Below are 24,683 nucleotides of genomic sequence, written 5' to 3'. Positions count from 1 at the left end.
GTGAAGAGTCTTCCTCTGACACTCTCCCTCAGGGATGCAGTTCCCCTTTTCAGGGGCAAACAACATGACTAATTTCTTATGTATCCTTGTTTATAAATGCAAATATATAGATTATGTTTCCTCTCTTTTTACACAAATGATGACACACCATAAGTTGTGTACATTGTAAACCATTAAAAACATCAGCAGGTCACATGGGCTCAGCCTTCATAATTGCTCATTTGCTTAAGAAAAACTTGGCATATTTTGATTGTCATTGACTCTATTTGTTTATGTATATAATAAATACATGTACAGAGCTTACAACATGCCATGCATTGTTCTCAACTCTTTATAAATATTAACTCATTTGATGCTCATCTATCCCGTGATCTATTAAAGGTATCCTAAAGGAGGACTCAGTTTATTTAATCAGTGGCTCTTGAGGGAGTTATCTCACCCCCTAGGGGGCATTTTGGAAATTTCCAGTGGTGATTTTTGGTCATTACAGTGATTGGTTGGCACGACTGGCAGGTATTTGGTTAAGAGGTCCTGCAATGGATGCGATGTCCCACTTGATGATGTCCCATCATCCTATCCTTGGTATGACCTCTAAATGTCCTACTGCACATTCAGGTAGGTAAACACACCACTCATGATGATCTAATCTTAGAATCCAGCACCGTTCAATGCATAAGCACAAAATACTTTTTGCACGGTTTTCACATACAAAGCAATGTCCAGGAATGCAACAATGATGAAAATTGAGGGCAGATTGTATTTTGTTTCATTGTTCACTTTATCACGAGTGTTCCCCTATTTCAGAAAATCATATCACTGACCACAATTCATCTTATGAGATTTGAGTCCTCAATGCAGTACACCTGTATCAGAGCAGACCATGTCCTTGCTCAACAGTCTACATCACCAAGTGGCTTGGGCGCACTTTTCCTCTCTAACCATGATTCGGAATCAAGATACCTAGAGATAAGTGTGAGGATATGCTTTCAAACACTGGTCAAACGTTTTCAATTCAACAGACCATGACAAAACCAAGAGTCACCCAAGAATTGCAGAATGCGCGTGGCTGTTGTCTTAGGGTTCGCAGTGCACCTCGTGTTGCTCCTGAGACAGCGCCTCACCTCTGGGCAAGTGGGAGCCTGGGACTTGGTGCAGGCAGGACTTATAAAAGCCAGGGTGTGGGAGGGGGCAGGACCAATTATGTTTACCTCCCTGGCAAGAGTTGGCCCTGGAAGAAAAGAAGGACCCAAACATCTAGAGTGAGTGGACTGAAAAAGGGAACAGAAACCGTGGAATCAGGAAGCAGAGCTGAAAATACTCTCGGAGAAAGCGAAGGTAGAGTGACCTTTGTGATAACCTGAGGGGGAACCAAGGAACAAGAGGGAGCTGCAAGGACCCCGGGGGTGGTTTCCCTTCCAGAACTAGCCTGGGATGTCAACCAACCATGAGGATGCACACGGCCACTTGCTCTAGCTAGCTAAAGCCAAGGTTTAAGACTTCACAATCTGTTTTTGCAGAGGTGCTGGTGCTTTAATTATCATCCTCTACATGGACAATACTACTGCTTGAATTTGACAAAGCACTGGAGATAAAGGAAATGAACATTTAACTTAAAAAGACTCAGACAACTTTTTAATCGACTCTTTAGGGATTTAAACGCAGGATGAGCTATTTAGCCAGTAGTGTGTGTACATTTCTCGTAAATGTAACCTAAAAACGCTGGACTATTCTCCTTTAGTGTAAGATTGAAGATGAGGTTAACGTTCCTGGTATTTGCATCCCTACTGGTTCCATCTCATTCTCACTTTCCTCTCCAATCCATCCTCAGCGTTCAGCAAGAGTGAATTTTTTTTTTTTTACGTGTACATCATCATGTCCCTTGCTTAATACCATTCAGTGGTTCCCCAGTGAACTTAAAACCAAGACAAAACACAATTCCTTAGCATGATCTATAAGTCCCTGCACAATCTGTCCCCTGCTTTCCTCTCAAGCCTCAAATTATACTGTTCTTTCCCTCACTCACCATTTTCCTGTTATATAGGCAACCATCACCTCTATTCATATGTTCCATAAATGTTCCAAGCTGTCTTCCACCTTGTGCCTTCCCATGATCTGCCATCTACAAGCTGGAGAACCAAGAAAGCTGATGGTGTAATTTAGTCCAAAGGCCTGAGAATCAGGAGTACTGGTGTCCAAGGGCAGGAGAAAATGGATGTCCATTTCAAGCAAAGAGCAAATTTGCCCTTCTTCCACCTTTTTTTCTATTCAGGAACTAAGCAGATTGGATGTTGCCCACTGGCATGGGTGAGGGTGGTCTGTCTTAGTCTGCTTTAGATGCTAATATCCTTTGGAAAGACCCTCACAGACATACCCAGAAATGTTTTACCAGCTATCTGAGCATCCTTAGCCAGAGAAGTTGACACACAAAATTAACCATCATACTGTCCATCAAATCGGCTCACTAAATATAATGAAAAAACAATGATCAACAACAGGAAGATACATCTGGGGGAATTTATTGAACTTTAGAAATCAAGCACACTCCACACAGAGAACAAGACAGGACAAGTCTCTTTGAATGTAAAAAGTAAAGCTGGCCTCAGAGCTCAGGTCAGCAATATACAATGCCAACAGACAGTGGAGCATCCATTATAGATTCTGAGGAAAAAGATATGTGACCCAAGTCTCTGTGTGCAGCTAAATTTTCATTCATATATTATGACAACATAAAGACAGTCACAAGCACACAAGGACTAGGGAGACATATTGCCTTTCTATGTGAATCAAAAAAGTCTGCTTAATGAAGAGAGGATGTAAAATAGGAAGCTATGGTTCTAAATGATTAAAGGTGGGCATTGAATCCACAGAAATAAAGTTAAATAACATGGTAGTGATGTTATTAAATACAGAATATAAATTTATATGTAAAAATTTTTAATTTTTTAATGAAAAAATGAAAAATTTTGCAAAAATTGTTACAAAGAGAATATAAATGTTTCATGCAAAAATAAAAACATAATGATAATAGACTGAGATTTAAAAATATATACCAATTAAATATACTAGAATGTACCAATTAAAATTAGGAAGAAAAGAAGTGAAGCAAGCAAAAGAAATGTAAGGGTACTAATTTCATCATAACGTTTTCATTTTCTAAATTGAGAAATGAAGAAAGATTTTAAACTATTGTTTAAAGTTGTAAAGGTAGACATTTGTTAGAAATTAAAACAGACTGTGTCTTCTATATGCCTCCCAGGGCAATAAACAATCAAAAACAAGCCAAAATATATAGTGAAAGAAAGAACACAAAGAAAAAAATCAAGGAAACAAAACCCCCAGAAAACATTAAATAGAATTACAAAATTGAAATGAAACAGAGTTATTATAAAATTCAATGCAAATGGAATCAAAAACTAAAGCCAGCTATATGTCCTTAGTGACAAACTTTGAAAGTAAAAGAATGGCCAAGGATACAGCAGGCAGCTGCAAACAAAATAAAAGAAAGCAGGGTTTGCAATATTAGTATTAAGTTAAATTCAAGGAGAAAAGTATTATAATGCTGAGGTACAAAATTCAAAATGAAAATATATATGTTTTATTCATTTTTATATACCAAAAAATATAGCATCTAAATAGATAAAGTAAAAATTGCAGGAAATAAAAGGATAAACTAATTGAAACAAAAAAGTAAGGGGAGACTTTAACACACTTTTCTTAGTTACTAGTGACTTCCATAGACTAAGTAAATAAACAGACACACACACACACACACACACACACACACACACAAAAACCACTGGATCTCATATAATTAATAGCAATTTCTTTTTTAGTGTCCATATATTTTTCAAAACTTGGGTAACAGATAAAACCTCAGCAAATTCTAAAAAAATAAAAGGTACTGACCATAATTCAATAACAGTAAAATTGAATAGCCAAGGAGAACAATAAAAATAAAAAGCTCTCTGTGGGATTTCCCTGGCGGTCCAGTGGTTAAGAATGTGCACTTCCACTGCCAAAGGTGAGGGTTCAATCCCTGGTAGGGGAACTAAGATCTTGCAGGCCTTGTGCCCCCCCACCCCAAAAAAAAGCTCTCTGCTATTAGTAAATGTACAAACATCTCCTAAACTACTCTTAAGCCAAAGGATAAATCAAAACCATAAATGTAGAATAGCTAAAAATAATAACAACAACAATGCAAAATAAATCCTAAAGCTGTACCCAGATGAAAACATCCATTTTAACTTCTTTCACTAACAATCATTAAAAAGTGAAGCAAATGAATTAGGCACCCAAATAAAGAGTTTAGAAAAATAACAACAAAATACACACAAACAGCAAAAGGAATTAATAAAGATAAATGCAGATATAAATGAATTAGCAAACAAAACTCGAAGAATTGATACCTAAAATCAAGAGCTGTTTCTGTAAGTGGAAAGAGAAAAACTCCAGAGTAAAATAGATAAACTACTTGATAGACTAATCAACAAAAAAAGTGAGAAAGCATAAAAACACAAAATTAGAAATAAGAATAGAAAAATAACCATAGATACAAAGGGAGTTAAAAGAATTCAAAACAATATTTTGCACAACTCTGGCTAATACATTTGAAAACCTGAATGAAAAGTCAATAATTATATTTCTGTTCCCCAGGCTGCCAGCCTCCCTTGCCAAAGGGACATCTGCTGGGGGCTTTTGGGAAAGTGTCTGCATTCCAGATAAAGGACAAACATGGATGCCGTAGCCCTTCTTCTTTTTGAACACAGATGTACTCCCAGAGATGCTGCAGTTTCCTTGTAACCTTGAGAGAAAAGCGGAGGCTCAGACGCGGGGCAAGGTTGAGTCACCGAATGAACTAACACCTTCTACCTCCAGGCTTCTAGTTGTTCATTTATCATTATGCTAGAAGTTTTAATCAATGTAGTTAGACAAGTGAATTAAATAAGAAATATAAACAATAAATAGGAGAAGGAAAATTATCATTATTTTAGATGCTATGACTGATAGAGTACCTGAGGGAATGAACTAAAAAAATTATTAAAAATATAACTTAATAAGGCAGCTTGCTACAACATTAATACACAAAAATAAATGGCTTTATCACTTAAATACAATCACTAATTAGCAAATATAATGAAAGAAAATATTGGGACTTCCCTAGTGGTCCCATGGTTAAGACTCTGCGCTTCCAATGTAGGGGGGCGCAGTTCAATCCCTGGTCAGGGAACTAAGATCCCATATACCAGATGGTGCGGCCAAAAAAAAAAAAAAGAAAGAAAGAAAATACCCCATTTATAATAGCAACAAGCTGATAAAATAACTAGGAACACATTTGGAAAAACAGGACTTAAAACTGCAAAAATTTACTAGATATATGCAGAAGTATGTGCCCAACAAATGGAAAATTGTCATTCTACTCAAAACCATTTCAAATGTTCATGTATTATACCATAAAGAAATCTCAGTTCTCAAAGGTAGAAATCATAAATTCCACTTTCTGACTATAATTGTTAAACTAGAAATTAGTAACTCTAAAACTTTGGACATAAAAAATTCTTTTCTAGATGACATAATTAAAAAAGAAAATTAAAATTAAATTATAGACTATTTAGAAACTGACAAAAATCAAGACACGACAAATCAAAGTTATTGAGATGTGGCCACAATACTATTGAAAATAAATTGTATTGCCTTAAGTACATTTATTAGGAAACAGTGAAGACTAAAAATAATAAATGACTCAGCATTTTTAAAGAACTAGAACAAAAAAATCTTAAAATTTGTATGGAGACACAAAAGACCCCAAATAGCCAAAGCAGCCTTGAGGGAAAAAAACAGAGCTGGAGGAATCAGACTCCCTGACTTCAGACTATACTACAAAGCTACAGTAATCAAGACAATATGGTACTGGCACAAAAACAGAAATATAGATCATTGGAACAGGATAGAAAGCCCAGAGATAAACCCACACACCTATGGTCAACTAATTTATGACAAAGGAGGCAAGGATATACAATGGAGAAAAGACAGCCTCTTCAATAAGTGGTGCTGAGAAAACTGGACAGCTACATATAAAAGAATGAAATTAGAACACTCCCTAACACCATACACAAAAATAAACTAGATTAGAGACCTAAATGTAAGACTGGACACTATAAAACTCGTAGAGGAAAACACAGGAAGAACACTCTTTGACATAAATCACAGCAAGATCTTTTTTGATCCACCTCCTAGAGTAATGGAAATAAAAACAAAAATAAACAAATGGGACCTAATGAAACTTAAAAGCTTTTGCAAAGCAAAGGAAACTACAAACAAGATGAAAAGACAACCCTCAGAATGGGAGAAAATATATTTTTCTTAATTTTTATTTATTTATTTACTTTTTATTTTATTTATTTTATTTTTGGCTGCATTGGGTCTTCGTTGAAGTGCGCGGGCTTCTCATTGCAGTGGCTTCTCTTGTTGCCGAGCACGGGCTCTAGGCACACGGGCTTCAGTAGTTGTGGCACTCAGGCTCAGTAGTTGTGGCTCGTGGGCTCTAGAGTGCAGGCTCAGTAGTTGTGGCGCCCGGGCTTAGTTGCCTGGTGGCATGTGGGATCTTCCTGGACCAGGGAACAAACCAGTGTCCCCTGCATTGGCAGGTGGATTCTTAACCACTGTGCCACCAAGGAAGCCTGGGAGAAAATATTTGCAAACAAATCAATGGACAAAGGATTAATCTCCAAAATACATAAACAGCTCATGCAGCTCAATATTAAGAAAACAAACAACCCAATCCAAAAATGGGTAGAAGACCTAAATAGACATTTCTCCAAAGAAGACATACAGATGGCCAAGAAGCACATGAAAAGCTGCTCAACATCACTAATTATTAGAGAAATGCAAATCAAAACTACAATGAGGTATCACCTCACACCAGTTAGAATGGGCATCATCAGAAAATCTACAAACAACAAATGCTGGAGAGGGTGTGGAGAAAAGGGAACCCTCCTGCACTGCTGGTAGGAGTGTAAATTGGTGCAGCCACTATGGAGAACAGTATGGAGGTTCCTTAAAAAACTAAAAATAGAATTACCATATGACCCAGGAATCCCACTACTAGGCATATACCCAGAGAAAACCATAATTCAAAAAGACATATAACCCCAATGTTCATTGCAGCACTATTTACAATAGCCAGGTCATGGAAGCAACCTAAATGCCCATCAAGAGACGAATGGATAAAGAAGGTGTGGTACATATATACAATGGAATATTGCTCAGCCATAAAAAGGAATGAAATTGGGTCATTTGTAGAGACATGGATGCATCTAGAGACTGTCATACAGAGTGAAGTAAGTCGGAAAGAGAAAAACAAATATCGTATATTAACGAGTATACGTGGAACCTTGAAAAATGGCACAGATGAACCTGTTTGCAGGGCAGAAATAGAGACACTGATGCAGAGAACAAACGTATGGACACGAAGGGGGGAAAGTGGCGGGGGCGGGGGCTGGTGAATTGGGAGATTGGGATTGACATATGTATACTAATTTGTATAAAATAGATAACTAATAAGAACGTGATGTATAAAAAATAAATAAAATTCAAAAAAAATTTTATTTAGCTACTCTGCCCTCAAAAAGGTGGAGCATAACTCCTTACTCCTTTAGTGTAAGCTAAGTAGGGTAACTTCCTTCCAAAACGTACAGAATGGAAAGGGGGCAAAAAAGAGTAGCTGCACAGTGGAGAGACCTCCCGAGTACTACCTCAGCCAGGTAGTCAAGAGCAGCATCCACGATCATAAATCACGCGGAGAAGATGTACTCTCGACATGATGTGATGAACACGGCCCTTTACCTCTATGATCTTCCTCCCAGTAGCCCGTAACTCCAGTCCTATCATGAAAAAAAATCACACAAATTTCCAGAGAGGGGCACCCAACGAGACGCCTGGCCTACACTCCTCAAAACTGTAGAGGTCATCAAAAACAAAGAAGTCTGAGAAACTGCCACAGTCAAGAGAAGCTCAAGGAGACACAAGGATTAAATGTCATGTGATGTCCTGGATGGGATCTTGGAACAGAAAAGGACATTGGGAAAAAGACTAAAGGGATCTAAATAAACTATGATCTTTAATAAAAAGGTATCAATATTGGTTCTTTAATTGCTACAAGTGTACCATACTATGTTAACGATAGGAGAAACTGGGAGCCAGGTATATGGGAACTCTCCATCTTTCTGAAAACCTAAACTGTAATTAAAAGTAAAGTCTATTTTAAAAAAACTGGTAATTGAGGGAGCTAGGATATGGACAAAGCAGCTTGACTCCATTGCTCGTACTATTAACAGAAAATAATTTTCTAGAAAAATAAAAATTATCACAGTTTTCTTAACAAAGAGAATAAAAAAACCTAGATAGAACACTAAGCTCAGATAAATGTAACAGGCTGTCAAAATTGTATATCTCCCCTTTTCCCCCTCCCTACAAAAAAAGGCAACAGGACCAAATAGTTTAACAAACAAGTTTTTTCCAAAAGAACCAATGACTCCTGTGACATTTACGTTGTTAGGATGGAAGTTTTCTCAACTCATCAGGAGAGCCAGTATAATCCTCACACCAAACAGGACAAAAATAGCAGACACACATACAATAAACCAATGCTATTTGTGAACACATATGCAGAATTTGATGTAATAATCAATTTTATGCTGGGGAAGAGCAGAGGGAGGCCAGGGTGTTACCAGAGAGGCCTGGGGTCTGCTGCTATTTAGCAGCTAGTATGGAACTAGTTCAGTATTTAATAGCCCTCCTTATATTCTGGCTGTCAGCCCTGGTATCAGCCCCTTTATGTTGTATATCTGAGCATACCTGTGTTTTCAAGTCTGTAAGTACAACGATCAGGGGCTGGAGGGACACAGACCAAACTGCTAACAGGGGTGAGAGGACTGAGACCAGAGCCATGGCTGGTAAAAGAGGGAACTTCTGTTTTAACTCAATAATCTTCTGTTATTTGGGGAGTACAAAACTTGCCCTAACAGATATTGAGATATATTATAGAACTCAGCATTTTAAAAAGTGTCACACTGACTCAGGAATAGGTAGAAATGTCAGTAGATCAGAATACAGTGTCCAGAATAGACTTGAGAATATACAGAAATTTAATGCATGGTAAAAGTGGCATTTCAAATCAGGGAGGAAATGATGGATAACTCAGATGTCTAGCCATTTGGAAAACATAAAGTTAAATCTCTATCACATTGTTTACATTGAAATAGATTAGATGCTTCAAAGATTTAAATGTAGACATATAAAACCATGAAAGTACTAAAAGAAGTCATGAGTGACTTGTATAATATTGGCACGGGGAAAGTTTCTCTGATATGTCAAGGAAACTAAAAACCACACAAAACCAGACAGTTAGGCTCCCTAAAAATTAAACACATTTGCACAATAAAGAATACCATAAACAATCAAAGATAAAAGATAAGCTTGGGAACGTATTTGCCACACATGTAGGATAAAAATGTGTATGCACTGTAAAAAATAAGAAGAAGTGAAAAAATCCCAGGACAAACTGGAAAAAGGAAGCGGTGGAAGGAGAAACAGGCACCATCCTGCTGGAGTGCCACTTAGCGATGCTTCCTCACATATAAAACATGCGTGCTCTTTGGTCTAGGCATTCCACTTCTAGGAGTCGATTCTCTAGACACACTCACAGGAATTGTGGCATTGTTTGTAATAAGAAAAAATGTAGAGAAGCCAAATGTACACTATAGGGTATTGATTAAAGAAGTTGTAGTATATCAGTACAATGAAATACTCTGCAACCATCAAAAATAAAAAGGTAAATCTATGTGCACTGACATGAAAGTCTCCAAGATAATTATTTAAGTGAAAAAAAGTTACATAGCAAAGTGGCCACATTTTTATAAAATAATTAGAATACATACATTTACATAATTATAGAAAAGGATCTTGGAGGAGTATATACCCATCTGGATACAAGGATGATTTCTGAGAAGTGAGAAAAAAGTGGAGCGGAGACATCTCTATTCTGCTTCTTACACTTATGCATAGTTTGAATATTTTTACAGTTTGCATTATACGATAATTAAAATTCAAAAATAATTTTAAAATTGTTAAGATTCTTTTCTCCCTTCCATCTTCTGCATTATTAGAAAAATAAAATTTCTAGAACAGAAAAAGGCAATCAACCTCATTGATTAGTCAGCTGAAGGAGTTCAGCGTCACAGCCAGTCTCAAATTTTCAGCCAGAGTGCTAGCTGGCTGAATGTTCATAAAGAACATTCAGAAATGGGATTAGGAGAAGAGCCCCAGGGAAAACCATCACAATCTCCCCCACAAACTGGTCCCTAGTCCTTCACTCTCCAAGCAGACTGATGGCATTAGCCGGACAATGAGTGGAGAATAAACAGCTTTGGACAGGAAGCTGCCATTCTGAAAGTAAACTTGGTAGGAGAACTGAACGAATGGAAGCTTTGTGAAGTGAAGAAAGCCCACCAGCTGTGGAGCACTGCTGACGACTGTGGTGTACGAAAAATCACTGGACTTGAGAGTCATGACGTTTGTGCTGAGGATCTCCATTGATGCTTGAGTTAGAAAATCAGATCATCTCTTTGAACTTCGTTTTCTTCATCTGAAAAATGGGATGAATGATACCCATCTCACAGGGCTGTGATGAAAGATTAAACTTAAATATGTGTATGGAACACTTTGTCAATAGAAAGGCAGTGTGCATGTGAAAATTGTTACTCCACTATGTGTGGAATGTGTAAGCCAGTAGAAGGCAGTGGTGGGACCATAACTCTCAGCTCATGAAGATAATGCAGCATGGAAACGCTAGGGCTGCTGGATAAAATACAGGACGCCCAGCTGAATGTGACTTTCAGATAAACAATAAATACCTTCTTAGTATGAGTATGTCCAGTGCTAACTGAGCACAAGTTAGCATTTCGTTTTTAACTGCTTTCTAGTGTTCTCTCCTCATTTCAAACAAATTAGACACATCTCCCCAAGCACTTTGCAAGCTCTGTGGGAATACAGATCATATCATCTATTTATCTTGGATCCTCCAGGATGCTTGAACACTGTCATGGACATAACCAGTGTGAAATAAAGACAATGAGAGCAAGGATTTGGTTTGGGTGTCATTAGTTCCACTAATACCTTCAGTGCTTGAAAACATATGCTAATATCCTCAGGGTCCCCCCTCTCATCCAGCTGGCCCGAAACCTGTGAATCAGCTAGTGCTCACAGGCTCAAATACTGGCCCATTTCTGAATTAAGGAAAGAAGGTCTCAGAAACTTAGTATGATATAAATGGCACTAAGCTCATTCTCATCTGCTCCCATACCACTGCATAACTTTGGTGTGACTTGAGTTACCCACACTTGGCTTAAAATCTTAAATTCCTCCTATACTCTGTTTTAGTGTTGCTACTTGGTCACGCTTCACTAAGAGATAAATAGAAAATTTTAGACTCTTTTTGCTTTATTAAAAAAGAAGAAAGATAATTTATACCTTCAAGCATGGAAACTCACTCAAGTTTGGCTGGGTTTTAGGCTACCAGATTTTGAAAAGAAGGCAGCCTTTCCAAACACTGGTCCCTGTCATTCTTCTTACTTGGCTCTTTCTTGCTAAAGTTTTCAATGAGGTTTTGGAGCTGTCACAAATGTCCCTGGGTTAAAAGAACATATTAAATCAGTGTTTGGTTAGAAGAAGGGAGGAAAAACCAAAGAATATAAGAGTTACTCTATCCATAGACGAGATGATAATCTGGATGCACTTGGCATAACACGTGGTGCTTTTTTTATTTAGTTTTGTTCTGTTTTTTTATTTTTCTGTTTTTTGAGAGAAGATACAGAACTTTCTATGGAATTCTTTGATGAAATATACACTTGAATCACACAAAAAGAAAATGTGACAAGGAATACTTTGCATACTGAGTTGTGGCCATGATTATGTAGGAGTGTACACCATTTCCAATTAAACAAAGAAATAGGCAGTGGAAAACACTTTGAAAACCAGAGAGTCTCTTTGAAAGAAGAGTGGAATTTGCACTCTACCTTATTCATTAAAGTTAGAAACTGCCATCCCTTTAATGAGCAGCCTGAGGGTGGAGAAAGTGTCTTGAATAGCTATATTCCAGGGAGTACTTGGCATCATCACTGAAACATAATGTGGGATTGCAATTGTGTGGGTTTTTTTCCCAGTGAATAGGAAGTGATCAAAGATAACATTGCCTGAGAAAGAATTAAAATAGTGTAACATTGCATCAAGTTATAGCCAATGCCAATCATTATATGGATGAATGAACAAGATCCTTTAAATAATGGTATAGACGTGCTGTGGCATTCAAAATATAATGACCAACTTCAGTGGGGTTTAAATAAAAATGCGAAAGCATGTGCCCACTCATCTGGCCAGAACATTGAAGTATAAGCACGTCTCTTTAAATAGATCTGTAAGCCACATCCTTCATTTACATCATCTATAAAACACTGGACTACAGGAAGTAAATTAATTCAAAAAAACTGCCTTAGGAATTTTATCTGAGCAATGGGAAATGTTATCTACTAGGAGACTGGAAAAAACTAGGGGCAGAATCAGAAAAAAATAAAGTAAAAAGGACTTCTATAATTACAGTGTGATCACCTTTCCCTCCGTGAAAGGACAGGAAAGGAAAGCACAATACAGGAGTTGAATTCATCATTGTGTAGATGAGAGTTCCTGGCATACAATGCTAGACAGAGCTATTTACTGGAAGAAGTGCTGGTTTATTTACATGCTTAACAGCACCACCTTCTAGCTTCGGCCAACTGACAAATAACAGCACAGCCAGGAAAAGAAAGAAAAGGCCATCGTCCCTATTCCAGAGAGAATCAGAACAGGACAGGGGCTGTCACAAATCCATACATCTTGACCCGTCATTATAAAATGGAATGTCCAGCTCCTCCAAACATCTCCAAAGAGATAATCTTTCCTTTTTCAGTAACAAGAATCATAGCAAGGAAACTTGACTCTGCATCCAAAGGGAGGGATGAGAGAGGGGGAAAAAAAATCGATACTTGCCTAATCTGCATAGCACAACTCTTCCAAAAGATGAGAAAAATAAAATTTCATCTTTGTCAGAGAACTCATAAATAAGGCCAAACGCACCCTTGTGCACATGACTAAAACAAAGGTGCAAAATATCTCATGTGATAAACAAAGATTGGCTGATGAATGGAGTGAAGTGTTTTAATACAGTAAACAGGAGATCTGAATAAAGAGATCAAAGGAGACCAGAGAGCACAATGCACCCACAATTGCAATTGCTTCCCAGGGAGTGACAAGAATAAAATTGGAAGATTTTGCTCAGAGAGATACTACCACTGATTCTAAACTAGTTGTCTATGCTAATCAAGGCACAGCCTTTGAGCTTCCTCTAAAAGTTTCCACTTTTTTAACTTAGAAAATAATGCTTGAACTCTCAGTTGTTATATATAAATTCTGACAGATATCAAGAGGGGAAATGTGGGCACTGAGCAGGAAGACAGAACATTCAGGACATTGCTCTAGTCTTGCTATTCCTTGCTATGCAAGCTTTGGCAAGTGATTTTTATCTCTGGGCAACGATTTCTAAATTTTACCTGTTTACCTTATCCTGAATATTTGTATTTAGCAATAAAACACACTACCAAAAAAAAAAAACCCAAAAGGCTCGTTGTTTTTCCCCATTCAAAACAGACCTGGGTAGAGAGAAAATTCACACGAACTATATTGACAGAGTATCTATATTTTTCTCTTCTCGTTTGACATTTAGTTTACTGAGTGGGATAAAGTCTATAAAGAGGTTATCTGGGTAACGTTTACTTGTATTATTTTAAAATTTGTTAACAAGGCTATAGTTAATTGGACAGAGATAAAAAATGAATGTGCCCACAATCCTGTTTGAATTTCAGTTGAAGTGGCCCAAGGAATGATGACAAGCTCACAGTGAAGCAGCGCTTGGGAAGGTGGTGATGAAAATGGTGGAAAAAAGGGTGGGTGGGTGGGCATTATCTTTCTACAAATTGTTAATGCATCCTTCACAGATTAAAGCATTTAGTGTGTTCAGGGAGGGGCCTCACAGATGACGAGCACTCACCAAGGATGTGCCGCATGGGGAACTAAACCCCACGTGGCCATCTTACCCATGACGCTGGCTGAGCCTAGGCGGGGCCTACGCCAGGGGCTAGGCCATTGGCCGGCAACCATTACCCAGCAATCTTTGCCCGCCCGCCATTGTGCAGCAGCCATTGCCCAGCAGTCTTTGCCCATCTACCATTGGGCAGCAGCCACTACCCAGCAGTCTTTACGTGTCAGTCATTACACGGTAGCCATTAACTGCTGCCGTTACCTGCCTTGTGACCAGGCGGCCACTGCCTCCTGCCACTGTGCAGCAGCCGTTCGTGTCCGTCCCCAGTGACCCAACTGAAGCCGCAGAGCCACCCATGCCCCAGCTGCGCTGCTGCAGGAGGAGCTGGCTGTGGAGTCTCCCTTCCTGACCCAGGAATCCTTTAGAGCTGTAGGGCCCAGCCTGAGGACCCATGGCCACTGTTCCCTGAGGAGTTCTGGCAGTCAGGCCCCACCGGGATGTTTTCACAAGGGATCCCAAGTCCTGAGGGGATGAACTCGTTGGGAGGGAGAGAAAGTGACTTCTCACGTGGGCAGAGGCTGAGACCGAGTGACACCTGACCACATGGGCAGTTGTCCAAGGCGCCAGCTTGTAAGCAACCACAGGGAAGTCTGGATCCTTCTAGAATTCTAAAGAGAGTCAGTGATTGTTTTATTTATCACTATGCATCTCACTTCTGGGGTTGGACGATTTCTTTGAGATGCTGATTTGGGTAAGATTATCTGCTTAAGGGGGTAGATTAACTATAAACTTCTGACTTGCCCAAATAGGTGTGACCTCAGCCTGCCAATCCCCATCATCGGTGGTTGGCCCACTTCCGCCCTTCTTCCCTCCACCCCTTCACCTCTGCAGTGCTGTCTCACCTATAAGTAAATGCCGGACAAAACAGTTACACAGGATTGTGCTCCCGGTGGAGGAAGAGGACTTGGGGGTTAGCAGGAGTGTGTCATTTACATTTTACCCCAGCCCAGAGCTTTGTCACTTTGCTGTGGTGGGACAAAACCCAGGTCACCATGAACTCAAAGAGAACTTGGAGTGAAGCAGGGCCCCAGAGCAGCAGGAGACCTCAGTCACAGCAGCTGGAAAGGAAGGGAGGAACATGGCAAACAGTGCAAGGGTTTCTCGACTCCCTAGGGGGTAGAATTAGAGAGGTCTGTTTTATGATTGTCATTGTGACTCTTTTCTCCCCAGGCTGGGTGGCCTGGGAAACATGGAGAACTGAAGCGGCTGTGGTACCTCAGAACTTGGACGTTTGACAGACAAGTGCTGGCAGAGAGACTGCTGGCTTTGGGAGTCATTTTGTAAACAGGCCCCTGTTTGCGCAAGTGTTTGGGGAAGGTCTTAACGTTCAGCTTCTTGTGCAGAATGGGTGACTTAGGTTTCAGAGCCCTGGACCAATCCAAGGCACCACACATTCCCAAACTCCTATGAATGAGCTCGCCAGACAATCTGAAGGGGTAGACAGACTTCTATGAAGAAATCAACCAGAACCTGGCTTGTTAATTAATGAAATTTCTAAATCCACGCCAGACCTAAATTCAGATCATGGACTGGAAGTGTATCCTAGAATACGGCATGAAAAGAGGAAAGGTTTGGGGTAAAAATATGGCGCTTCCATCCTGGAAACAGAATCTCATCTTGGAAGCTTAAAGTTACAAGCTTATCACAATATTTCCAGCATTGACTGATTATGCAAATAAAGTGGTGAATTTATCATTTCATTTTTAAAAGAAAATGTTCTACATCATTTACATCCCTTGGGTTAGGTCGATTTTTTGGTTTTGTTTTGTTTTTTACATTTTTAGGAGAAGGCATTTCTGATGAAAATAAAATTCACGAGGGGAACTCCATAAGGTCTAGCCCAGAGAAGATTAGCTGCAACTACAAAATAGCATGCCTGACAAGGTTACTTCAAGTTTGTGTACATCTTATTCTTAACACTGTATTCTCTAAAATCGGTGATCTTCAAACAGGAAGAGTGAGACAGAAAAAGTGGAGGGCATGTTGCAGTTTCCAGGGTAAACTCCATAGTGTGCCGAAGAAAGATTATTCTTTAGACTTCATACTTTAATTTTTTTAAAGAAGTACTTTTTTAAAAAAATAATATTTATTTACTTCGTTGCACCAGGTCTTAGTTGCGGCAGGTGGGCTCCTTAGTTGTGGCAGGCGGGCTCCTTAGTTGTGGCATGCAAACTCCCAGTTGCGGCATGCGTGTGGGACCTAGTTCCCCGACCAGGGATTGAACCCAGTCCCCCTGCACTGGGAGTGTGGAGTATCATCCACTGTACCACCACGGAAGTCCCTAGACTTAACATTTTTGTTTTTGTTTTTGTTTTGCGGTACGCCGGCCTCTCACCGCCGTGGCCTCTCCCGTTGCGGAGCACAGGCTCCGGACGTGCAGGTCCAGCGGCCATGGCCCACAGGCCCAGCCGCTCTGTGGCATGCGGGATCCTCCCGGACCGGGGCACGAACCCGCGCCCCCTGCATCAGCAGGCGGACCCCCAACCACTGCGCCACCAGGGAAGCCCTTAACATTTTTATAATACAAATCACAGAAGTTAAAGCTTGACAAAATCTTTCTGGCTTATGGAGGATATGCAAAGGTTAAAGAGGAGAAGTTAAATTAATTAAAATAAAAAAGACTGAGGAACTATCTTAATATTAAGCTGGTTTGAAGAATTTATCTACTAAGAAGAAAGGTAGAGAAAATAACCATATGGAAGCATAAAATATGGTATAGACTGATGGAAAAGTCCTGATATCTGAATTAAAAATCAACATTGCATTAGAAAACTTCAACCGTAGATGTTAAATGATAGATTGTACATTTCCAAAATTAAGGGACTAAGATGACTAAATTCACCTTTTCACCCTTATTTTTAAACCAAAATAAACTTAGATTTAATTTGAAAGCACACAAGTGTTCAGGTCCTTCATACTGTGATCTCATTCTGAATAACTGCCTTTTATTTTGATGCCTATTGTGTCTCTACCTCATGTCACAATTTAACCTCAGTACGACAGCCAGTAATTAAGAGAACTCATGTTGTGTAGCGTAATGTTTGGTTGTGCTGGTCATGTATATGTGTCATGTATGATACTGTTTCATACCATGCAATTTAATAAACAGCATCACTTGATATGTTTATTTCTAAAGAACAAAAAACCAAGCTACCATCTTTTGAGAGTCAAAACATAGGTTTTCACAGTGATGTTGTGAACAGCAAGATATTTTATACACTACACTACTTTTAGTATTTGTACATTACATGTAAGAATGTATAAACCTCTAGATTATGTGTATTTTACACATACAAATCTGAATATTATATGCACAAATATGAAATAACCATTTTGTAATTATGGTAATTACTTGGATTAATATTTTGTTATCAGTTGTTTTCAACCTTCTTTCCCTTTTTATTCAGTGAAATCTTTCAAAGGAATTCTTATTTGGAAGCCCAATTTGCAAAACAGACCAAGGTGGCTCTGCTCTGATCAAAGTGTTTGTAGGGCCCAAGAGGCAGCAGCCTTTTAGGTTCGGTCTCAATGGCCCTCCAGCCCTTTCACAGGGTTTCTAGTTCTGGAACATCACTGTCATATATAATGCCCTACCTTTGTAGTGGGCTTTTATATATGTTACAGTGTTTCATCCTCATAATATTGTCAGTGTCATTCCATTTTGCAGATGAGAAAATGGGAAGTCAGATCAATTCATTTTCCCACTGCCACATAATTATTGAGTGATTAGACCTAGGACTTGAACACTAACCCCTGACTCCAGTGTTATTCCCGTTATTTCCTACTGACTACAACAAGAGAAACATGCTCAGAGTCTCACCCCAAGTAGGATGAGACAGAATTCATGTAAACCATTTTTCTTAATGTTGTCTCTCTTCAGCAGATATGACTGACGGTCTTCGCATGGGTCACACCTCTGTGGTTTACCCAGATTACTTATTGCAGAGGCTGTGAGATGTGTGTAATTCCCAGCCTGTAAACCTAGCCCTTTCTCTCCCACTTGAGAAACTGTATTGGACTAGAGGGCATGAGGGTGATGTTATCTGGATCTATTTTTATTTATGAACAAGGTGAACAGTTCACAAATTTCAGTATTTTAATTAATGGTAAAAACAATTGATTTTCATCATCCTAGTTGAGAGACAGTATATCTAAAGAAGTAGAATTAGTGATCATCATCTTGAAAAATATTATTAGAATATAATAATAGAATCAAAAATTACCTTGGTAGGAGAAGAGACTCAGTAGGGGCCAAAGAAAAGAGGAAAATTAAGGAAGAAAAATAAACTGCTTGGGTGTAAGATGGGAAGGGTTTAGTATAACTGGGATTAATGTAGCAATCAGAATTATAACATTTAATACCAGTCAGTGATGAAGCACTTAATTTTGCATGTGGCAAATATATTCAATACTAGTCAGATGTTCACCAAATGAGCTTTCCCAGTTCTACAATTTTTCACTTCTGAGGATCTAAAAGGATCCTGGAATGGAGAAAGAAGGAGCTACAACTATCAGGGAAATGGAAAACAAAACCACAAGTTATCACTTCACACCTGTTAGAATGGTTACTATCAAAAAGACAAGAAATAACAAGTGTTGGCAAGAATGTGTAGAAAAGGGAACCCACGTGAACTGTTGGTGGGAATGTAAATTGGTGCAGCCACTGTAGAAAATAGCATGGAGGTTCTTCAAAAAATTAAAGATAGAAGTACCATATGATCCGGCAATTCCACTTCTGGGTATTTATCTGGAGGAAATGGAAAAACTAACTGGAAAAGCTATATGCACCTCCATAGTCATTGCAGCATTATTTACAATAGCCAAGATATGGACGCAACCTAAGTGTCCATCGATGGATGAACAGATAAGGAAAATGTGATATATATATATATATATATAATATATATATATAATATATCATGGAGTATTAGTCATAAGAAAAGAAGCAAATCTTGCCATTTGTGACAACATGGCTGGACCTTGAGGGCATTACGCTGAGTGAAATAATCCAGATAGAGAAAGACAAATACTGTATGATCTCATTTATGTTTGGAGTCTTAAAAAAAACCCAAAAACTGAACTCATAGATACAAAGAACAGATTGATAGTTGCCAGAGGTTGGACAGGAAAAATAGGTGAAGGGGGTCAAAAGGTACAAACTTCCAATTAAAGTCATGGGGATGTAATGGACAGCACAGTGACAGTAATTTATAATATTGTATATTTGAAAGTTGCTAAGAGAGTAGATCTTCAAGGTTTTTATCACAAGAAAAAAAAGTGTAACTGTGTAGAGATGGACGTTAACTAGATTTATTGTGGTGATCATTTTGCAATATATACAAGTATTGAATCATTATGTTGTCCGCCTGAAACTAACATAATGTCATATGTCAATTATACCTCAATAACCAAAAGGAGCCACACCTTAAAACCCCTGAGAAGAAAACAGAATGATTTGAATCTGGAGAAGGGAAAGCTGAGGTTTCAAGTGAACCAGTTTGAGGAGAGAAGCATCAAGATTATGAAACCATCTTGTCTCAGTCTCTTAAAGGGCAGGATGAGACGTTTCTAGGAAATAGATAAGAGAATTTTGCCATGATGAGGGTGGCAGACAAAATAAGATGGGTGAACAAGTGAAGCTGAGAAACTCATTAAATACAGGAAGAGTTCTCACTTATCTAAACAATTGAAGTTTGTTCTTAAAGACAAAGGTACGGACCAATGAGTCCCCTTGGATCCCTTATATATGGTTTTATGACTCCTGTGGCCAACAGAATACAAAAGAATTTGTAGCAGAGGAATTACAGACATGCGGCAGTAGTCATGTCCCATGGTATGCTAATAGATGCTACGGGAAAGTTGGTTCGGGTTCAAATAATTTGGGGGAGTACCAGGTTTACAAAAGGTATACAGGTGTCTTCAGGACAAGGCTTCTCAGAACCCTTGATATGTTCATGTACATTGTAACGCTCTCAACACAAGAGAACCAGAAGCATTTTACAAACTTAGTTAAATAACCTTTTTTCCTCCCTCTTTATAACTCACAGAACACTGTTTGAGAAATGCTGAGTTTGAGAAATGCTGATGTACAGCACTATTTTTTTTTTTTTTTTTTCGGTACGCGGGCCTCTCACTGCTGTGGCCTCTCCCGCTGCGGAGCACAGGCTCCGGACGCGCAGGCTCAGCGGCCATGGCTCACGGGCCCAGCCACTCCGCAGCACGTGGCATCTTCCCGGACCGGGGCACGCCCTGCATTGGCAGGCGGACTCTCAACCACTGCGCCACCAGGGAAGCCCTGTACAGCACTATTCTTAAGCAAGGATGCATAGTCAGAAAGTTGGCAGATTGCTCCTAATTAATAAGAAAACTCAGTATGTCTGGGATTAAACTTAGTAATTTCACACTATCTTTCCCTACCCCAAATCACACACAGCTAGGGTCCTATGGAATGCACTTAGTCCTCTGGGTCGTGCTGTTCTAGCCCAACTGTTTTTGCTCACCCAACACAACTTACAAATTCCCACCTTCCTTCCTTTAACAGACTTTCCCCAGTTAGAATGTCCAGCACTGAGTCCTTGCTAGACACAAATAGAGCACAGAGCTGGTGGCAGGAGAGAAAGAAGGAACTGAAGGATCCTGTCCTGAAGAAGCTTCCAGTCAACACACAGCCTCTGACCTGAAGCCTTGCCAATGCTTCCTCTGTGGATGTTACGTTTACACCTCTCTTATAACTCTCACTATATTTTTCTTTGTACAATAGTTATTTTAGATTTAATATTAATTGAGTACATTTTCCATGCCAGGCACTGTGCTCAGTGCTGTAGAGGACAAGGAAATGAGCCTTGTCTTCAGAGCAGTTAGCATTCAGGTAAAACACAGTATGTTAGAAAAGTCATTTTTTTTTCTTTTTTGACAAATAAAATTGTATATATTGAACTGTAAAACATGATGATATGTGTACATTTTGAAATGATCACCACAATAAAGTTAACACATCTATCACACCCTATAGTTACCTTTTTTTTAAAAAAATAAAGGGGCTTCCCTGGTGGCGGACTGGTTAAGAATCCGCCTGCCAATGCAGGGGACACAGGTTCCAGCCCTGGTCTGGGAAGATTCCACATGCCACGGAGCAACTAAGCCCGTGCGCCACAACTACTGAGCCTGAGCTCTAGGGCCTGTGAGCCACAACTACTAAGCCTGTGTGTCACACCTACTGAAGCCCTCGTGCCTACAGCTCGTGCTCCGATACAAGAGAATCCACCGCAATGAGAAGCCCACGCACCGCAACAAAGAGTAGCCCCCGCTGCCCGCGGCTAGAGAAAGCTCACGTACGGCAACGAAGACTCAACGCAGCCAAAAATAATAAATTAATTAATTAATAAAAAAATATGGAATGCGAATTTGCATGTCATTCTTAATGAAGGGGCCATACTAATCTTCATATCGTTCCAATTTTAGTGTATGTGCTGCTGAAGCGAGCACTAGTCATTGACTGTTAACACGAGTCTTAGGTCTCCTGACTTACGTAAAATTTTCCATCAGTTTTAGACATGTAAGTATACAGACACACCCTCATGGCTGTATTTTCCTTCGCCACGCCCCTCCCAGCCTCTAGTCCCATACAGGAAATGAAAGGCTGTTTCCTAATATAGCTTCGAATACATGCTTCTTTGTACACAGAAAGTGACCATGTCTAACATGCCCTGAACATATTTTTTAATTGATTTGAAGGAGAAGTAGGAAATTTAATATTAACGTTGCTCAATATTATATCCTTTTTTTCTTTACAATCTTTTGGGCTTTCCCTTTATTTCTTAGTTATTTTCTTCTTCCATATTTTTTCCACTTAAAGCTAAATGACACTATTTAGTTACTACTCCACTTAAAGCTAATAACAGGAAGTGAAAGTGGAAATATGAAAAAAAAATTATTAGTATTACTCCTTAGAATTTTGCTTTATGAAAATATTTTTAAAGCTATTACTCATGTTGAAGTTTTAGCATTCATTAATATATGCATTTTGTGCAAACTCTACATTCCCGGTTTGGCTGTTATACACACAAATTAATGAATGTACTTTAATGAATTTGATTAATATGCAGCAGTTTAAGATCCATTTTGTATTATTAGTACAGAAATGCTCCTCATTGAGTGCTGCTGAATCGGAATGGTGTGTTTGCCTGGGAAGGCTGACACACACACACACATACACTTCACAAATAATGTAAAGCTAAGATTTTCGTAATTATCGTAATTCACTCATTAAGATATTAGCAAACTGTCGCATCCACAAAAGATTCTCTATGCATGGAATTTTCCATCTTTTGCCTGCACCCAAGATATACATGCAGTGCCAGTGCCAGAGAGTGTAAATGGAAACCCTACTTCTGCATTTTATTAGCAAATTTTGCAAACTACAAACAGCTTGATTGTTGTATAAATTTATAGTTGTACTTGCACATTTGTGATGGTGGTTTTCAGCATGCAAGTTTTATCTAAGAGCTTTTACTTGGAACTGCACAGAGCAATTCCAAAACCTCAAAACTAAAGGAAAATAAAATTGAAGTGCCTTTACAATTGAGTGATTTATACATTAAACTATTTTTTTAAAGCAAGATTAAAAGTACTGTGCTCCTAGAAACATTCTCTCCTGGTGGAAGCCACTCAGATGGAAAATTTCATCTATTTCAAACTGATTTTTTGCCTGACTGACTCTCACATATTTTCCTAAAACCTGGTCATGGCAAATGATTTATTCTACTTTAACAATACTGTGCAAGTAGCCAGGAAGAGTCAAGTGCTGCAGGCAGTTGTCCAATTAGGTGCTCAACTATATTTTGACTTTTTTATGCTTACACATACTTATTCTTTTCTTTCCTTCTGATCTCCTACTCAGCAGCACTTTCTTCTAGATGAAAATATCTGCATATTTCTGTACTAGGAATACTTAGCCAAATCTGAACTATAGAATGTATTTTAGATCAAAATTCCAAATAAGGATAAGGTGGGAAAACCCATTTTCCTACAGTTTAAGAGCTGATAGAGGGAGCTCAGGTATGATGTATCAAGGGTGCACATATTTTCAATGTCCTTCCCATAGTAACCCTCCCCCCTCCTTGGTGCAGTGGCATCTGTGCCACCACAGTGCCCCTAGTGACAGGGATGCTCTGCGTCTTATTAAAGATGGCTGGTCTAAACGGAGCTACCTGGCTACAACACACAAGGCCATTCTTCACTTAGGTAATTGTTGCTTTTCTTCAGATTTTAATCTCTCTTAACTGAAAAATAATTTTTTCTTCAACCAGTATTGTCATTGACTCACCATCCTCTGTGGCAACATATATTCCTTTTGAAAAACTGATTTTAAAGAAAACAAACAGCATGTAAAATTTTCTTACAGAAACAATTGCTAGGTGAAAAAGTTAATGGGAGTCTGGTATTCTCTGAATGGGTTCATGTCATAATCTTAAAATAAAAAAAGAATTATGATCTCAAGTAGTATGTGAGAAAGCTACAGAAGTAAATCCAAACTTTGATATTTGGAATTTTCTTTGGCTATAGCAATAGCTGGTGAGTTTTCTCCAGGGGTAGACTCTCAGCTATTTTGATTCTACTAAACAAATCAAAGGAGCCACCATTATTTTTCTAAATAGCAGCACCAAAAAACCACACACACACACACACACACAGAAAAACAAAAAAAAAAACCCTCACATTCCAGACCAGGTTCTTACCTTGATCCACTTACTCTCATGTAGAAATTCCTTGAGTGAAGGAATTTGGAGCTTCCCATGGCAGCACTGGGCAAGCCACAGAGAAGGGTGACTTGGCCAGTTAAGCCCACCTCAAATGACCCTGTAACTCATTTTCTGATGACAGAAAATGAAAAAAGGCGTTAAGGCTCAAGCTTCTTCCTTTATAATGCCTCATTTGAAATAAAGAGGTCAAGAAAAAGAATTCTTTCTTGCTACCCTGACACAGGCCATCAGGGACTAGAGAGAGATAATGTGTTAATACTGTTAACCAAATGCTACTGTGGCCCTTATTACCTCAGGACTATTTTACTAATTCCAAGATACTTTAATTAAAATGAAAAAAAATTATGATGCTCTCTAGAAAGTCATTTTTGTCTCTTTCCAGCTGTCCAGTGACATATTTTTAATCTTGTAAAGTCACTTGTTTATAATTTAAACTAAAGTTCAGTTACGCACAGCTTGTTTACCTGTACATAATGGCTAATTTGTAATGACAGAAGAGAAAGCTAACAGAGTACCACTAACTCTTGTGAAGAAAGTACAATTAATAGCATTCTGCCCCTGATTTGGGAAAATATATGTTGCACATACATCAATCAGGGTACTGTTGTAAATAATAGAAGGTACTTTTATTATTTTAGGCAGGAAGGGATGTTATACAGGGAATTAGAAACTTAAACATTCATCAGAAGAGCAGGCTCTCCACTGACCTTCAGGAATGACTCCCAGGACAGTTTTGT

The 24,683-nt window shown here is 38.8% G+C and overlaps 1 pseudogene; it reads right to left on the bottom strand.

The window, feature by feature from the left end:
- Window positions 1-21,570: 21,570 nt before the first annotated feature.
- On the bottom strand, window positions 21,571-21,670 carry LOC117308566 (U6 spliceosomal RNA; annotated as a pseudogene).
- Between the last annotated feature and the right edge of the window lie 3,013 nt (window positions 21,671-24,683).

The sequence above is a fragment of the Tursiops truncatus genome, chromosome 16, assembly GCF_011762595.2.
Source record: "Tursiops truncatus isolate mTurTru1 chromosome 16, mTurTru1.mat.Y, whole genome shotgun sequence".
In the NCBI taxonomy this organism is placed as follows: domain Eukaryota; kingdom Metazoa; phylum Chordata; class Mammalia; order Artiodactyla; family Delphinidae; genus Tursiops; species Tursiops truncatus.
This window is presented reverse-complemented; position numbering and strand designations above follow the sequence as displayed.